Below are 16140 nucleotides of genomic sequence, written 5' to 3' on the forward strand. Positions count from 1 at the left end.
TTCTGAAATGGTATATGAACAGTAGAAGCAGTAAATGACAGCATAGCTTACAGGTGAGCAGTGTGGCAACACTGAGTAGAGCACTGACGACTAGTGACACCATCATGATTGAAAGGCTTCCTTGGGTATGGAGCTGCAGCAAATAGTTCATTAAATGATTAGCCAAATAACAGAAAATTAACAACTATTTTGATAATCAGTTAATGCTTCTTTTCTTAATTTTTAAAAAAAACATTTCATCAACATTAAATGGTTCCAGGTCATTTTTCATAGTTTTCTGATGTTTTACAGACAGTTAATTGGTAATCAGGACTAATTGATAAGAAAAATAATTATTAGTTGCAGCTCTCCCTGCAGGCACACAGATGGCCACCTTACATCATTAAACTTTGATATTTGGTTGAATCTACGTGGACGTCAGGTGACCAAACCTCAATGTCATGAGAACGTCTGATCCCGACATCAATTTGATTGACTGTCCTCCTGTAAAAAACGAGCCCATTGGTCGACTGTGCAGCAGCTTATCATGACCCATAGTTAGGTTTTGTTGTTAGGCGACATCTTTTCGCCAGACTAATTATGACAGGAGTGAAGGAAGAAGTGCGGTGACGTAGTGTAAAGAGCGACAAAGTCCACGTCAGGCGGAGGCTGTGGTGGATGGATGGGTCAACAAAACACAGGACAGCGTTTTTGGATTCCCATGTAAAATTAACAGTTTATGTTGTTTCTATTATACAGGACTGTTTGTTGTTATTATTGTAACCATGACAACAAAGATTGGCTATTGTTGAGGAAGTACTTATTTAAACCCAAATCCCGATCTTTTCCTTATAATTATAGTAACCATGGCGACAAAGGTAGGTACGCTTGCTGTCAATGGAGTCTGCGTGTTTATTATTTTAGCTATGACAACCATGGTTCGGTACACCTGCTGGCACACTCCTATGGGTCGTACCAGAGGGCTGTTGTATAGTTGTTCAGCTTGGACCGGTTTCACTGTTGAGATGTCAAACTTAACCAAAGTCGAAGTCATTAGTTTTATTCTGAAGTGTTTTGTGATAATCTTTAACATCTTTCAGTAAGCCTCAGATCAGACCAGTCAAACCAGGTGCTGTTCTGCTCTACAAACTAATAACACATTGACATCTCAGGTGTGAGGGAAAACTACCTGTATGCCTCTGTACAAACACTTACAACAGTTTGTGTATGAGCACTGACAGCTTCCTTCACATTAGCTTCCAAAATCAACTACACATTAATAATGAGCTGTGTTTTCTACTTGTAATTCAGCTGACGTGGGAAACAGACTGAAACTGAAAGCTGTTCTGAATGACAACACACACAAGCATTAGCGTGTGTGTGTCTGTGTGTGTGTGTTTGCGGTGGAATAATTTGAGCGGCATGCTGCCTGATCAAGCTCGGCTTGGCCGCCGTCCTCTCAACAGTTTGTTGTGCGTGGCCCAGCCGGAGATTTAGGACGAGACGGCGGCTCTTTGGTGCACCTCCAGACCAGCTGGTGCACAGGATCAAGCTGTTAATGGCAAATTATCATCCTATTCATCTCTGCGAGCACTGGGCCTCTGTCAACAGTCCACGCTGTAAAAAATATCACATGTTCAAAAAATGAAATCCTCTCATTCCTCTTCATGTCTGAACGGTTGATCACAGACTTCATGAGGTCCCCGGCAGGACAAGGTTTTTACAGAGCCAGGACAGACTGACTTCCCGTGATGCAAACAGTCAGGTCTTAGATGAGACGTGCAGCAGAACTGAAGCCAAGAAGAAAAAACATAACAGTTTGTCCCTGATCTGATGTCACGATGAGAGAAGTTTCATTCAACTGATTAACTTTTAAATCCGTTGTTTGTGTACTGTGGGTAGCGTTGATGGTATTTACAGCGTCTGTAGGTGTTTTCTCCCACACGTTCGAGAAAACCTGAAATTCTGAAAGACAGCTTTTCATTTATAGAAAATTACAAAAACAATATGTGCCACAAAATTAGAATCCGAGATGTCAGTGTATTTTTATCTGATGGCTACTTAATTACGGAGACGGAACACAGTTTGAATCACATTAAATCTGTGTTTAACAAACTTGTAGCAGGGGTTGTATGTGTGTATTCATCCAGTTTTGTAAATGCGCATGAACGGAGCTCTGGTGAAGTGCACACCAGCCAGAATAGCTAACAGCTGTGCAGTTAAATAGGCAGCTGCATTCTCAAAAGGCCAAGACTATTGGAACCACATCAGAACTTGTATAACATTACAGCAGGCGACTTGAGACTCAGTAAAAACCTGGAAACAGCTGTCAAACATCTCAAGTTTGTGACCTGGTAAAATCCTGGAACAATGAAAAATACATCATATGTCAGGTCTACCTTCCAGAGCCTCAGTGCCTAATCACTGGTTGAAAGCAATGTTAACAGCTTTAAAGGTCCCATATTGTGTAAAGTGAGATGTCCATGTCTTCTTTGATTATAAAGCAGGTCTTGGTTCTATGTTAATACTGTAAAAGTATCAAGGTGCTCAGTCCACAGAGAAATGCACACAGCCTGTATTCAGAAACTGAATACAGGCTGTGTGCAAAACGAGCCGTCAGGACTTCTGTAACTTTGTGATGTCACAACAAAGCAGTCACCTCTCTCAGCCATGCCCCAAGCCCCACCCACCTGGACCCATTATCCAACCCTGCAGGATTTGGTTTCTCTAAGTGACTACCTGAAATCTGATATATTTTTATTAGTTCACTCAGAGAACAGTAAGGCAATCAGAAGAGAGGCTCAGTGTCTCCTCTCTTCTGATTGGCTCACTGACCTGTTGTTACTAGAGGGAACTAACCTGAGAGAGTAAAACTACACTGAGATGGTTTTTGGTTCTTAAAACCACAAATATATCTTCTTGTGGATAAACAATTCATAAAACACAGGAAAAGTGTAAAATATGGGACCAATAAATGAGACAACATTCAAATTATCTTTAAGGTTAAAGCTTGACTTGCAGTTTCAGATTTGCACCTCACCAAAACTACACATGATGCACCAAGTTTTTTTAATCATTATTGTATATAAACTTTTACTGTAGGACTGTGACACTGATGCTTATTCTTTCATGGATTTATCAGTCAATTGTTTTTAAAAAAAAAACGGATTCAGTTCAGTCTATAAAATGTAAGAATCATCATTTATAAGACCCCAAGGTGATGTCACAATGAACACGTAGAAATCAGACTTCACCTTTTACAAACTTATGTAAGCAAATTATGCAAACTACCTGGATCCACTTGGACATAATCCATTCATCTCATAGTTGACATAGGCCAACTGTCGAGGGCATCAACATACAGGACAAGCCGCTGCCCTACTTCCTACTTCAGCTCTCTAGAAACAGCAATCGTATCATATTCACTTTGTCTGTCTGTGTGCATGCTGCAGGCGTCAAACAACACGCATCACTTCACCCTGAACACACCTCGAAACCCGTCTCCCTGTGCAGAACATTACGCAACTGCTGTATAGAAAACAGAGGGCCAGATAGAGGCGGATACTCACACTCACACTTGCGTGATTTTACAGTTCAGAGCATCTGTGCTGTAAAGAGAGAATCTTTTTGAGGGGTTTTCCAACTCATACACAGAAGTCAGAATGAGTGATGTGATATTTATTTATTCCTTTCTTAATGAGGTTTCACCTTTAAATTTGTTTTAATGACAAGATTCAGCTACGTGTAACTCACAAACCCAGAGAGGATAAACACTAATATTAATGGTATAGAGAGGTGAGGGTTGAGCGGCGCTGCCTCTCACCACTCTGTGGTCTCAGAGAGGGAATTGAAACGACTGAATCGCCCAAATTGAAAGAGCTGCGGTTCGACTCGGAGGAGAAAAATGGAGCTTGAAGGACTATTATGTGATGGGATGACACAGCCGTAAAGATTCATCCAATTTTATGGCCACATACAGCTGAGACATTAACTCTGTCATCCCATTCATCCAGCAGACAGTGTGTGTATGTGTGTGCATGTGTGTGTGTGTGTGCTGTGACACTCAGATTTGCTTATATAAATTGAATTATCTTCAGTCATGTATCTAAATAAGTCACTATTAAACGACTTAATGTACAATCCTGTCAGAGGCAGCATTTTATCAGCTGAGACCTCTGCTGTCTGTTTATCCGCCACACACACGAGAACAAAATATAATGTGATGTAATTATAATATTATCAGAATCAAAACATTTTTTTAAATTTGAGTTTCATTCACTTGTGCTGACCAAGCTGCAGCCTCCAGGGCTGAAAAATTAAGCCAACACTGGAGTGCCGAAAACTGCAGTTCCTTGAATGACCATGGGGCTTCAAAGGCAACTCAATCCCCAGACTCCCATGTTAAAATGTCCAACTTTACAGCAGAAATAAACATGTTTACAACCTGTTACAAAAAATGACTTTGGTCCCTATAGCTAATTTACTCCTTCATGACAACTGTACAGGGGTGAATTTTTACACAACTCACCTGTATACATTTTTATTAAGGCTTAAAGTTAAGCATAAATGAGGGCGTGGCCAATTCGAGTGACAGGTGGGTGAGCGTATGTTTGCCACAAACCAGCATGCACCGAAGTCTCTGCTCCACAAATGCCCCACCTCTTTGACCATTTATGGATTAGACATGGAGAGTCAGGCACTGCCAACATGGCGACGGCGGAGCAGCTCACTCTGAGCTACAAAACAGTTCTTCAGAAACCTCTGACATTAAATACCACAGGGGAGATCAGTGTATTTTTGCTTTATCTTATTTGTCCTTTTGTTTTCACTGCTTCATGTTCAAGCCATAAAATTTGCATTTAAGCTTTTATAGTAGTAGTAATGTTAATATTCCATGTCTATATGGATAACTTATTTTCATTTAAATTAATTGTACCAAAATTGTCTGTTTCTAAATACTTAAGATGCTTAAAAGAAAATTCATATTGTATTAATGTAATAGCAATTAACATTTTGTAACATTTAGTGTCAGTTTGTTTCTTAATGAGAGAAGTTCATTTTATTCATATTGGATTACATTACAAATAAATAACTTGCTATCTCTTTTCTTTTCTCTTCTCTGCAGGAGAAAAAGTCACCCAGGCCTCAGACTGTAATCTGTCTTTCCAACAATTCACTGGCTTTTATTGGCAACACAATAAACTAAGGCCAATTGTGCGAGTAGTTCAGCCTGATGTAATTTGTCTGTAAATCCATATATTTTTATGCAGCGTGTCAATAGTTCAGAACGAGCCGCCCGACCTCCGTTTCCTCCCCGGAGTGCGACTTACAGATAGAGAACACTTAGAGGAGCTCGGATCTGAAAGGAGGGACACAGAGGCCACATCCACAGGAAGCAGCGTGGAGCAATTTATTTTGAAATCTGCAGCGTTTCCTCCTTCAATTTTTCTGTGAGGGTTCTTCATGCTATAGACAAACATGGCCCCCGGACAACAGTTAAGGTTAAAGGTGAACATTTACCTTGGATTTACTGTGATCATATGAGTCTCTTTACACAAAGAGATGCAGCCTGGGGATAATATTTGTTGACAAAGGGATTCTGCTGACTGGAAGCAGTTTTATGAACATTTAAGAAACATAGGCACAACTAAAACAAGAAATGCTAAATCCAAAAACTCTTTAGCTAATGACTTTAATAACCCTAAACAGTTCTGAAAGAGAATCAATAGTATAATTAATAGATTCACCAAAAGCTCCAGTACTCACATTAGAGTCAGTAATGAAATTGTTACTGATTCTTCTATAATTTCCTACGTCTGCATTTCACAACTCTCATACTTCAGTGAATAACTTTATATCTGTTATCTAAGATCAGGTAATGATCAAGCTTCTCATGTTCTGGCATATCCTCTGTCTGGCTTTATTTCAATTTATCTACATGTAAAGTTCCATCAATGTGGAAATTTAGTGTACATGTTTAGAGTTAGATGCTTGGACATTTTCAACTGTCCTTCAACAAGAAATGGTTCCAGCACGTAATTCAACCCTAACCACAAATTGATGTTTTTAGACTGACACAGGCTAGCTGTTTCTACCTATTTCTGGTCTTTATGCTAAGCTTTAAGATAGGCTAACTGACTCCAGTTCTGTGCTTAACATAGACATGAGAATTATCAAATGTCTCCTTCAAAGGCTGTGTTTGAGGACTGATCACTGAGCGGCACAACAAGGCAGTCCCATTTCAAAGGTTCCTTCAAATCATCATTATCATCAAAGGCGGCCGAGAAAAACATCCGTCGTTTCTCGGGCTATGAAGACTCCAACAGGTGGATCATTTGTTGCCCAAGCTGTCACTAGTTTCATTGCACATCAGTAATAAATCACTTTTCAAAAAAGAGAATACAGAGGACCGTGCCAATAAAACAGGGACTGAGGATAAGTAGGAAATCCTCCATAGACCAGACCATCTCATTTCAGTGCGGCCTCCGTGGCCTTCAGAGGCCATGCCTTTGTAGACCGTGTCTTTAATTGGGACATAGCTTATGAATGTTGCAGTATGTCTACAGCAGTTAAGGATATCGGTATCTGATATTCTGAAACTGAAACAGCTGCAAAGAAAGTTTCCATAACAGAAACTGAGAGAAGAAAAAACTCAGATAAGAGAGAAAAACAGCAACAGACAGACTATTTGAGTCTTTCACACCAGTAGCTGTTGCCCAGTGTTGGCAGGCGAGCAGGTTATCAGGTGCCTGAGGCTTTCAACACTCACAGAAGTGATGCTGTTTTTAGATCATTAAATTTTATTGTGTTTGTTTTATCTAGGAGCAATTTATAAGGAAGAAACAGGAAGTTTCTATCTGAACAGAAACACTGAGGACCTGAGCACTGGGCAGATGTATCAAAAAAGACAAAAAGAAATTTAAGGATTACCATTTAAATATATATATAATAAAATGATGTTGTGAAGTTCAGATCCACATGAAAAATGGAGCAGAGTTCAGAAACAGAAACACAGTACCGTGTTTGATTTCTGTCCAAGATTTTGTCGGATTCGTAATAAAACACTGTCGCCCAAACTGTTGACTCAGTGTCTTTTTTTAATAGGTGTAGGCATTACTTTTTATAGCGGTAGACATCCTGCCAAGGCCAAACGGGGTCATCCCGACCCCATTCTTCCACACACTCATCACAAACAGTTTTTACACTGTTCTCATGTCTGTGCCGCAGAGGGGACGGATGCACTGTGGCTGGTTGGTGGTGTTTTTATTGAACCAATCACAGCAGGAGTAAAGTGGCACTTCACAACATGTGGCAGTTGACAGCAATGAGCAAATGAGGCCTTATTGACGTCAGCCTCCGTCTACATGAAAATATGTGGACTTAACTCATTTAAATGAAGCTCAACAGACCTTTGTCTCTGCACACAGGTTAACTTGTCAAGTGCCGGTGCAACTAATAGCATCAATAATGGCTACAACACATTTAAAGGTGACTTTAAAGGTCCCATAATTTACACTTTTCTGGTATTTTATTTGAACAAATTTGTGGTTTTAAGAACCAAAATCCATCTCAATGTAGTTTTACATCTCCTCTCTTCGAAGTTCTAGCAACAACAGGTCAGTGAGCCAGTCAGAAGAGAGGAGGCTCAGAGCCTCTGATTGGCTAATTGGCTGGACTGTTTTCTGAGTGATCAAATAAGATAATGCAGATTTCAGGTAAACACTAAGAGAAACCAAATCCTGCAAGGTTGGATGGTGGGTCCAGGTGGGTGGGGCTTGGGGCATGGCTGAGAGCGGTGACTGCTCTCATCACAAAGTAACAGAAGTCCTGGCAGCATATTTTAAGGCTCAGTTTCTGAATACAGTCGGTGTGCATTTCTCTGTGGACTGAGCCCCTGATACTTTCACAGTATTATCATAGGACCTAGACCTGCTTTATAATCAAAGAAGACATGGACATCTCACTATCTATACAATATGGGACCTTTAAGCTGCATTGTTTCCAATTGTCATTTTGTACACATGTAATGAATGTAATGTCATGGCTGAAGCGGACCTACATGGAAAGGAAGTATCAGTAATGTAGTTACTTAGATCTCGGCTTTTCCCATGGATGTTTTCTGAGAACTGGATTCAGTTGTAGGCAAAGGTCAGTTACTAAGCCCCCCCCCCCTTTGCAGATGCTTTTAGTCGCAGCTAAGAGTCTTTCTATTCCTGATTTAGGTATTTTCACCCACTTTTCTTGCAGATCACCTGAGGTATTTTTAGGCCTTCTTGCATACACAGCTACCTAGAGGTAACAAGTGGTTCACGGTGAATTTTGAGGTCTGCTATCTACTGCAGCCTCTTTTCACTTTCACTTTCCACATTGACTGCAGGACATTTGCCTCCAGAATCTGCTGATATTTAGTGGAATCCATGTCTCCCTCTGTCTGTGCAGTGTTTCCCGTCCCACTGGCCCAAAGCAGAATATACAACTGTAGAATCTCACTTTGCAGACGCCAAGATCACATCCATTCATTCCAGTTAGAGCAGACATTTTTCTCCCTCCTGTCTGTAGCTGGTGATCTGTGTGCAAAGCTTAAAATAGTCCAAGGAGAGAACAGGACAGTAAATGTGACATGTTGAGCTGTTTTTCTGACAGTTTGAGGGGAAGACGTTTCTGTTTTTCTCCTGCATCAGTGTGTCCTGTTTCAATGTGTCGCTAATAACGTGGCTGTGAGTTTTTATGCAGTAATAATAAGTAAACAAATAATAATTTATAAATGTTGGTTAACGATTAATACCCACTTAGGATTTTGTGCTTTTTATGAACCATAAATCATGTCTGTGGTTTTAAACATTAAGTCAAGTCTCTCAGTTTCTAATGAGCTATCATTAATCATTAAAGATTAGTCACCTGCTATTCTTTAAATGTTAGTAAATCATGAACAAAGGCTTCTATAATCCTTAGAGACTGCAGCTGTCTCTATTTTTGTCCAGATGTATGGAGGACTGAAACCAGCGATAAACAAATGACTCAATGAATATCAAGTAATATTAAATAATATAAGATGCTTTACAAATAAAGCTTATTATTATATTATTGTTTTTATTATTATGACTGAAACACACTGTCAGAGCGTCCACATGAAAAAGTACATAGTCTGAGTGTTTGAAGGCAAAGGGGCAATAATAAATGGATAGATAAGTCAATAATAAATAAGTTAGCAAACAAATAAAATGAAATGGGGGAATTAATACAAAAGTAGATATTTACAGAAGAAGTAATTAATGTTTCTATTGAGTCATTTATTTATTTATCTATTTTTTGATTTCAGTCTTCCATACAGATGTTCTGCTGCTGTTTCCCAGTAGATACGTGGTTCAGTCCACTGGATACGTTTCCCTAATGAATTAGAGCGATAAAAAGACAAAGTGTTGGGTTGGAGGAGGATTGTCTACAACCGAGGAACTGAGGAAGCTGCTATGAATGGTGCCTTATCCAAAAACAGAATGCAGTCTTAACTGCCACTAGTCACCACAGAAGTTGTCAACTCATCTCTTAGCAACAGCTGCTTTCAGTTGTCAGTAAACCGCCGCCACGGAAACGCCCACTCTGAGGTAAGAAGCTTAGACTCTTTCCGCAAATATGTTTTAAAAAAAGGGGTTTTATCTGCTTTTAAAGAGTCAAACTTTATGTATGCACAGTATTGGAAGCATTGCATTTATTTTCCAGTTTGACTTGAACTTCCTGTAGCAGTGTCACATGGTCACAGTCAGGTGAATCCTCATATCTCCAGTGTTGAGGACTCTGAAGCTTTCAGATCAGCTGATGTATTACACACACACACACACACTTATCCGCAGGCTGCCAAACCCCTCCAAACATCTGTCTCACACTACTCAGATAAAAAAAAAAAAAGGTCTGCTTTTCATAACTCTTGAAACGATGACGTTTTACAGATAAAAGACTGACAGCAGCGACTTTTAGCGAGCTCATCTCACACTAAATGTAAAATCTGAATCAGAAGCGTCGCTCCAGCCTTCAGATAAATGGAGGGAAGTAAATAGTGGGGTGTCAGTAGCTGCTGCTACTCCTTTCTCTCTGAGAGACAGAAATGTAGCCGTGTTCTGCATATTCATGTCCTGCAATAGAGAATTACCAACCATGAGGGAGTGGGGGGGGGGGGGGGGGGGGGGGGGGTGTAAACAAAGACAAACAAGACTTAAAAAACACTGAGCAGGACGCTCAGTCATAAATGCTGATTGATGGCTCAACACTGTCTGAACACGCTCGGCTTTGGATTTAATTTATCGTGACTCGCTAAGCCGCGTTTTAGTGCATGTATACGTGCATGTGCGTTTGCGTAAATATAATTAGCTTTTTGTACATTAATGTGTCAGCCCTAATAAATCTAATTAACCTTTAATCTGAGTTAAGCTGCCGAACATGTGGCTGCGTGTTGTTCTGTAACAGGGTGACGTGTGGTTACATGTTGCCTGATGATGGAGGGAGGAGGGGTCAGTACTCTCAGCTTATCTATGGATTTATTTATTTCTTATTTCAGAAACTTTATGAAACTTTGTGTCATGTGCTAGGGAGGATCTAGATGTGAAAGTTACATCATCAGTACAAAAGATGAACAACCATTTGAGAAAATATCTTCTTCTTTGATCAAAATGCTGAAGGTGCACGTCTGTGGGTGAAATTGACCACGACTCCCACGCAGGCAGCAAGCCTCACAGGGCTGAAAACTGAAGCCAAGAGTCAAGTGCCAAAAACTGCAGCTCCTCTACTGGCCACTTGAGGCTGGCTCCAAAAGTGAGTCAATCCCCATAGGTGGAAATTGGTGGGAAAATATTTAGTTATATTTCCACATCAACTGTGACAAAGACATGAGGGAAAATGAGAATATTTATTTGCTGATCAATGATTTTGTGAAGCAGTTTTTTTTTTTTGTGTGTTTTTTTTTAACATCCCTCCATAAACTGAACTTTACTCTACGACACTGTGCACTGTTGATCGTTTTTACACAGTGCTACTGTACCGTCTGTGCCACAGCGTGGACGGGAGCTGACAGGAATCGGCTGGGGGTTAAATAGTTCCTCCCCTCATCTGTCGCCTCCTCTCAGCCTCAGCTCCTCCCGGGACCGCGACCAGCGACGATTAATCGAGTTTGTCTCCCTCTCTGCCTCCGCTGTCACAGGAATCACATCACGCTCAGCAGACTGCACGACTGCAGGCCTTATCTCCGCGCTGCATAATTCACACACGCACACCAACACTGGTACAACAAAGCCAGACTCGTACAGCACTGGGGGATCCCCGCTGAGACACAATACAATAATAATGGAGCAGCGTTTTGAGGTGAAAAGAAGCATGCGGCTGAGCCCAGGGGCTGACACCAAAGGATTACCTCACAGACGCCAGCGTCACGAGTCTCGCGGCAAAGTCTAGTTTATGTAACGTCATGGAATCAAACAACAGGTCACTATTGGATCAGACACTCACTGACCGTCGCCCCGTTTGATTGATTCGCTCTTTGATTAACGTAATGAGCCGTCGGCCGACAGGCTGATTGGATCAGCGGCCCCCGGAGCAGGTTGCGGGGGCCTCTGAGGGTCCTCCAGAGGCTTCCTGGCGTTCACATACCAAATGAGGAAAAGTTTAATTTTGCTTTAATTAAATCCACTTCAAATTATCCCATATACAGAATACATAATGACTTCAATAATCACAGGTGTCACTCTTAATGAGGAGCTCTGATTGCATCGCTGAGGTCGACCAACATGTTTCCAGTGTAAACAGTGGAGCCCTGCAGGTTTGTGAAGCGGCTGTGAAATGTTGTGAAATGTCAGTTACAGTGGATGCTAGTAGTGACCAGTCTCTGTGACTCTGACACAGAGACTCAATATGGATTAGATAATCTGATTAGATTGTGTATGTTTGGTGTGTGTTACTGCACACATTTGCATATGAAAGGTCCCATATTTTACACTTTTCCTGTGTTTTCTCTGAAGCGTTGATCCATAAGAAGATATATTTGAAGAACCAAAAACCATCTCGATGTAGTATTACATCTCCTCTCTCAGGCTTCTCTCTGGAGCTCTAGTAACAACAGGTCGGTGAGTCAATCAGAAGAGAGGAGGCTTTGGGCCTCTCTTCTGATTGGATGACTGTTCACCGAATGATCTAATAAAATTATAGCAGATTTCAGGTAAACACTCAGAGAAACCAAATCCTGCAAGGTTGGATGGTGGGTCCAGGTAGGCGGAGCTTGGGGCATCGCTAAGAGCGATGAGTGTTCGATTGTTAAATCACAAAGTTACGAAGGCCCAAACGGCTCATCTTTAACCTCCTAAGACCCGAACTGCATGGCGTGCATTTTTAATTTCTCTTTGCTATTTAGGCTGATTGGGACCTGAGAAAAATGATGTCCACATATGAGGACATTAGTTTTAAATTTCGATTACTGAGTGGCAGTATAATATCCTCATATGTGGTCACCAGGCCCTTGTTGAGAAAAAGTTAGTATTGTGGTCTGGAGAACCCAAAATGTGAGGTCCACATATGTGGACGCCAGGTCCAAGGAGGTTAAGAATGGGAATTGATAAGATTTTATTGATACCAATGCCATTATCGATTCTGCTTATCCATGCGATTCCCTTATCGATTCCTGTGGATTTTCTGTGTGGAAAAAAGTAGGCCTATACAGGTTTTCAGTGTCAACAACATCATTTTTATTATGAGTCTCTGAACACTGAACAAGATAGATAACTGCTCTGTAGCTGTTCAATCCCTCAAGGAGGGGGTGCTGTCTGCCTCTTTAGCTCAGTGGTGGTGCCACCTTAAGCAGCTGTCCACTGTCCACCACCATTATCTAAAATGGATCAAATGAGAGAATATTTGTACAGCATTTGTTTTCATTTAGGTCTTAAGAATCTGTTGTTAAGCTTAGCCTGCAAACGTTGTGCTAATGTTAACATAGGACAGGACATACTGCTCTGCTGAGACTGGGAAGCACTCGTTGACTAGCGGCGTAGAGCGCCAAACGCATGGCACTACTGATATTTAATGCCGTGCTGCGTGGTTGTATGATGTGCCGTTAGCATAATTTTGTGTGAAACACTTCGGACCACTTTATCCGCCATGATTAATTCGTCGACTCCTTCGTTGTCGTTCACGCCGACCGCGTGACGTTATTATTTTGCAAGGCATCAATAAGGGAAATCATTAAGCATAAAGGCAAATGATGTCGATGGATCGAAACCAGTTGGAACCGGTTCTCGATTCCCATCTTTACTCGTCTTAAGGATCATTTTCTGAATACAGGCTGTGTGCATTTCTCTGTAGGCTGAGCGCTCTGATACTTTCACAGTATTAATATAGCACCTAGACCTGCTTCATAATCACAAAAGACATGGACATCTCACTTTATACAATATGCGAACTTAAATCAGGTAAAACATATCTTTTTCAATTTCTGTTAGGATCCTTGATGGCAAGCTACTAGTGCTGTGAACATGTTTTCATGGGGATCATTCATAAAGGTTACCCCAGCAAGTTATTTTACTTTATTTTACTATATTTTACATCATGTTTGAATTTTTCATACCAACTGATTAAAGTTCTAAAGATCTCATATTGTATAAAGGGTAGATTTCTCTGTGTTTTTTAATTATAAAGCAGCTCAAACAAACACAGGGAAAGTGCCAAATATGGCACATTTAAGTAAAATATTAAACAGGAACATTTCGTTTTTTGTCCCATTGTGGCACAGATACTAAAGTCAAGGCTTTGACTTTTTCCAGCAGTTCTATAAACATGACTATATCTTAAGGCCATTGTATAAAAGACTCCATTCAGGATCATAATAAACGCTCCCATAATCCCAAAAGACTCACTTAACCTTGTAGGAACCACATGTTCCCGTCCTCACACTGAGGCTGTAAGAGCAGGTTTTTACAACCGCACTGCAACATGAATACAAGTAAAAACACACACAAACACACACTAAGTAGTGCGGCTCCTAAAATCCTCAGATAAAAATGCAGCTCACATAAACAGGCTCTCTGTGTCTCTCTTTAAATCAATAAACACCCCCCCCAAAAAAAACCACAGTCTGAACACAGGAGAAAGAGGAGACAGAGCGCCGCCTACAGACACTTCAACACCCTGAACGGTAGATCTTTTAAAAAGGCTTGACAACTGACGTCTGACACCTTCAGCGCAGTGATCGAAAGATAGAGACAAAATGAAACCCAGAAGCTTCTCACTTCACATGGTTTGACCTCTGCTGACTGCAAAATGTGTATTTGTTTTTCTGTGTGAATGTACCAAGAAAATTAACTGCGAAAAATAATACACCTGCTGTGTTTCTCTACAATTATTATATCGTCCAAAAGCACAGAGAGGTGTTTTCACTGATGCAATAAAGAAGAAATACCTGGAGAGCCCACACAGGCAGGAACAGGTCTAATCAAGCAACAAATGAAAACACCTGTGTAGTGGTGATGCATGGACTGCAGTTATAGCCACAGAAATTTACATGAGATGATTTAGATTAGATGAACAGCAGATGGGTTGCAGGTGGGTGAAATAATATACAATGTATGAGGAAAATATTAATTAGATTCTCTAAAATGTGAACAATATTTCGTCAGGCACGAATTAGACTCTATGTTTGGACTGCTGAACTCGTTATGACTTGATCATTTATTTAGGGCAGCGGACAAATGTAATTATGAGCTCTGAAAAACTGTTCGTTTTCAGGAAGTAGCAGAGACATTCGGGATTTTAGTTTGAATGTGTCACAAACAGGGCTGCACACCTGAACCAGTTAACAGGTGTGCCATATTTGCTGATGAGCCCGCGTGCTGACGACCCTTTGCCACACCCACCTGCGAAGAAAGCAGCCACACATCGGAAGCAACAGGTAGCCTACACATGGTGAAGAGGGTCGTCACAAATCGATTAAAAATGTCAGACTGTGTTCAAGCTATTGTGGAAATACCTGTTAGCATTTTAATTTTACCAAAACGAGAGAACATTTACTTTAAATAAATAGTTTTTTATGTAAAACCAGTCTACTGCTGTGGAATTAGTTTCCATTTCACCACATGAGAAATAATGCTAATGTGTGATTGGGTTCGAGTCTCTAAATTGGGGAAAATAATTTGTTCAGGTGGGTGGCGGGTGGATGATTTATGCATACATGGGCGTCCCTACTGTGCAGGTTAACTATGGGCATCTAGAGGCTTTTGAACGTTTTCATTTAACCATAACTTTTAATTTAATCATTTAAAATAAATAACAATTCTTTAGGTTTGTCAGTTGTTTTTAAATTTCCTCATGTATTTTCAAGTTAAACATTTAGATCTGAGTTTCCAGTTTAAGTATTTTCAAATTTCAGCTATCAAAAGTCCGACACATTTAAAGGTCCCATATTTTACAATTCTCCTTTCAGGAGAGTCTCTCTCTCTTCTGATTGGCTGACTGTTTTCTGAGCGATCCAGTTAAAAAAAATAGTAGATTTCAGGTGAACACTTAGAGAAACCAAATCCTGCATGGTTGGATGGTGGGTCCAGGTGGGCAGGGCTTGGCGAATGGCTGAGGGTGGTGACTGCTTTGTTGTGACATCACAAAGTTCCAGAAGTCCTGATGGCTCATTTAAGGCTCAGTTTCTGAATACAGGCTGTGTGTATTTCTCTGAGCACTTTGATACTTTCATAGTATTAATATAGAGCGTAGACCTGCTTTATAATCAAACAAGACATGGACATCTACCTTTATATAATATGGGACCTTTAAACTGTAATTATAAGCAGCGGAGTGGGAAAAACCGTCCACACTGTAATCTCTGACAGTGATGTTTGTCCCACTTGGTGTACGGACATGTCAACACAGTGTTGGCAAAACGGCTGCAAGTGCTCCCTGCTGTAGCTCAGACCAAATAAAATCCAATATTAACTCTAATATGATCAACTCAGCTCGTTTTATAGGACAAAGTCTCTGTTTGCTTGGATCTGGTTTCACTTGGTAACAAACTGCTACAAACACAAAAAACAAAGCTAATTTAGACTGTTTATCTGCTGTGGCTACAAGGTTAGCTCTCGAGCTAACCACCCTGGAATAATGCGTGAACCCCACAGGTTGGAATTAGGGGTGTTTTTCTTGTTC

This window comes from Seriola lalandi, unplaced genomic scaffold, assembly GCF_002814215.2.
Source record: "Seriola lalandi dorsalis isolate HSWRI2012SDOR001 ecotype SW California unplaced genomic scaffold, Sedor1 jcf7180002054657, whole genome shotgun sequence".
In the NCBI taxonomy this organism is placed as follows: domain Eukaryota; kingdom Metazoa; phylum Chordata; class Actinopteri; order Carangiformes; family Carangidae; genus Seriola; species Seriola lalandi.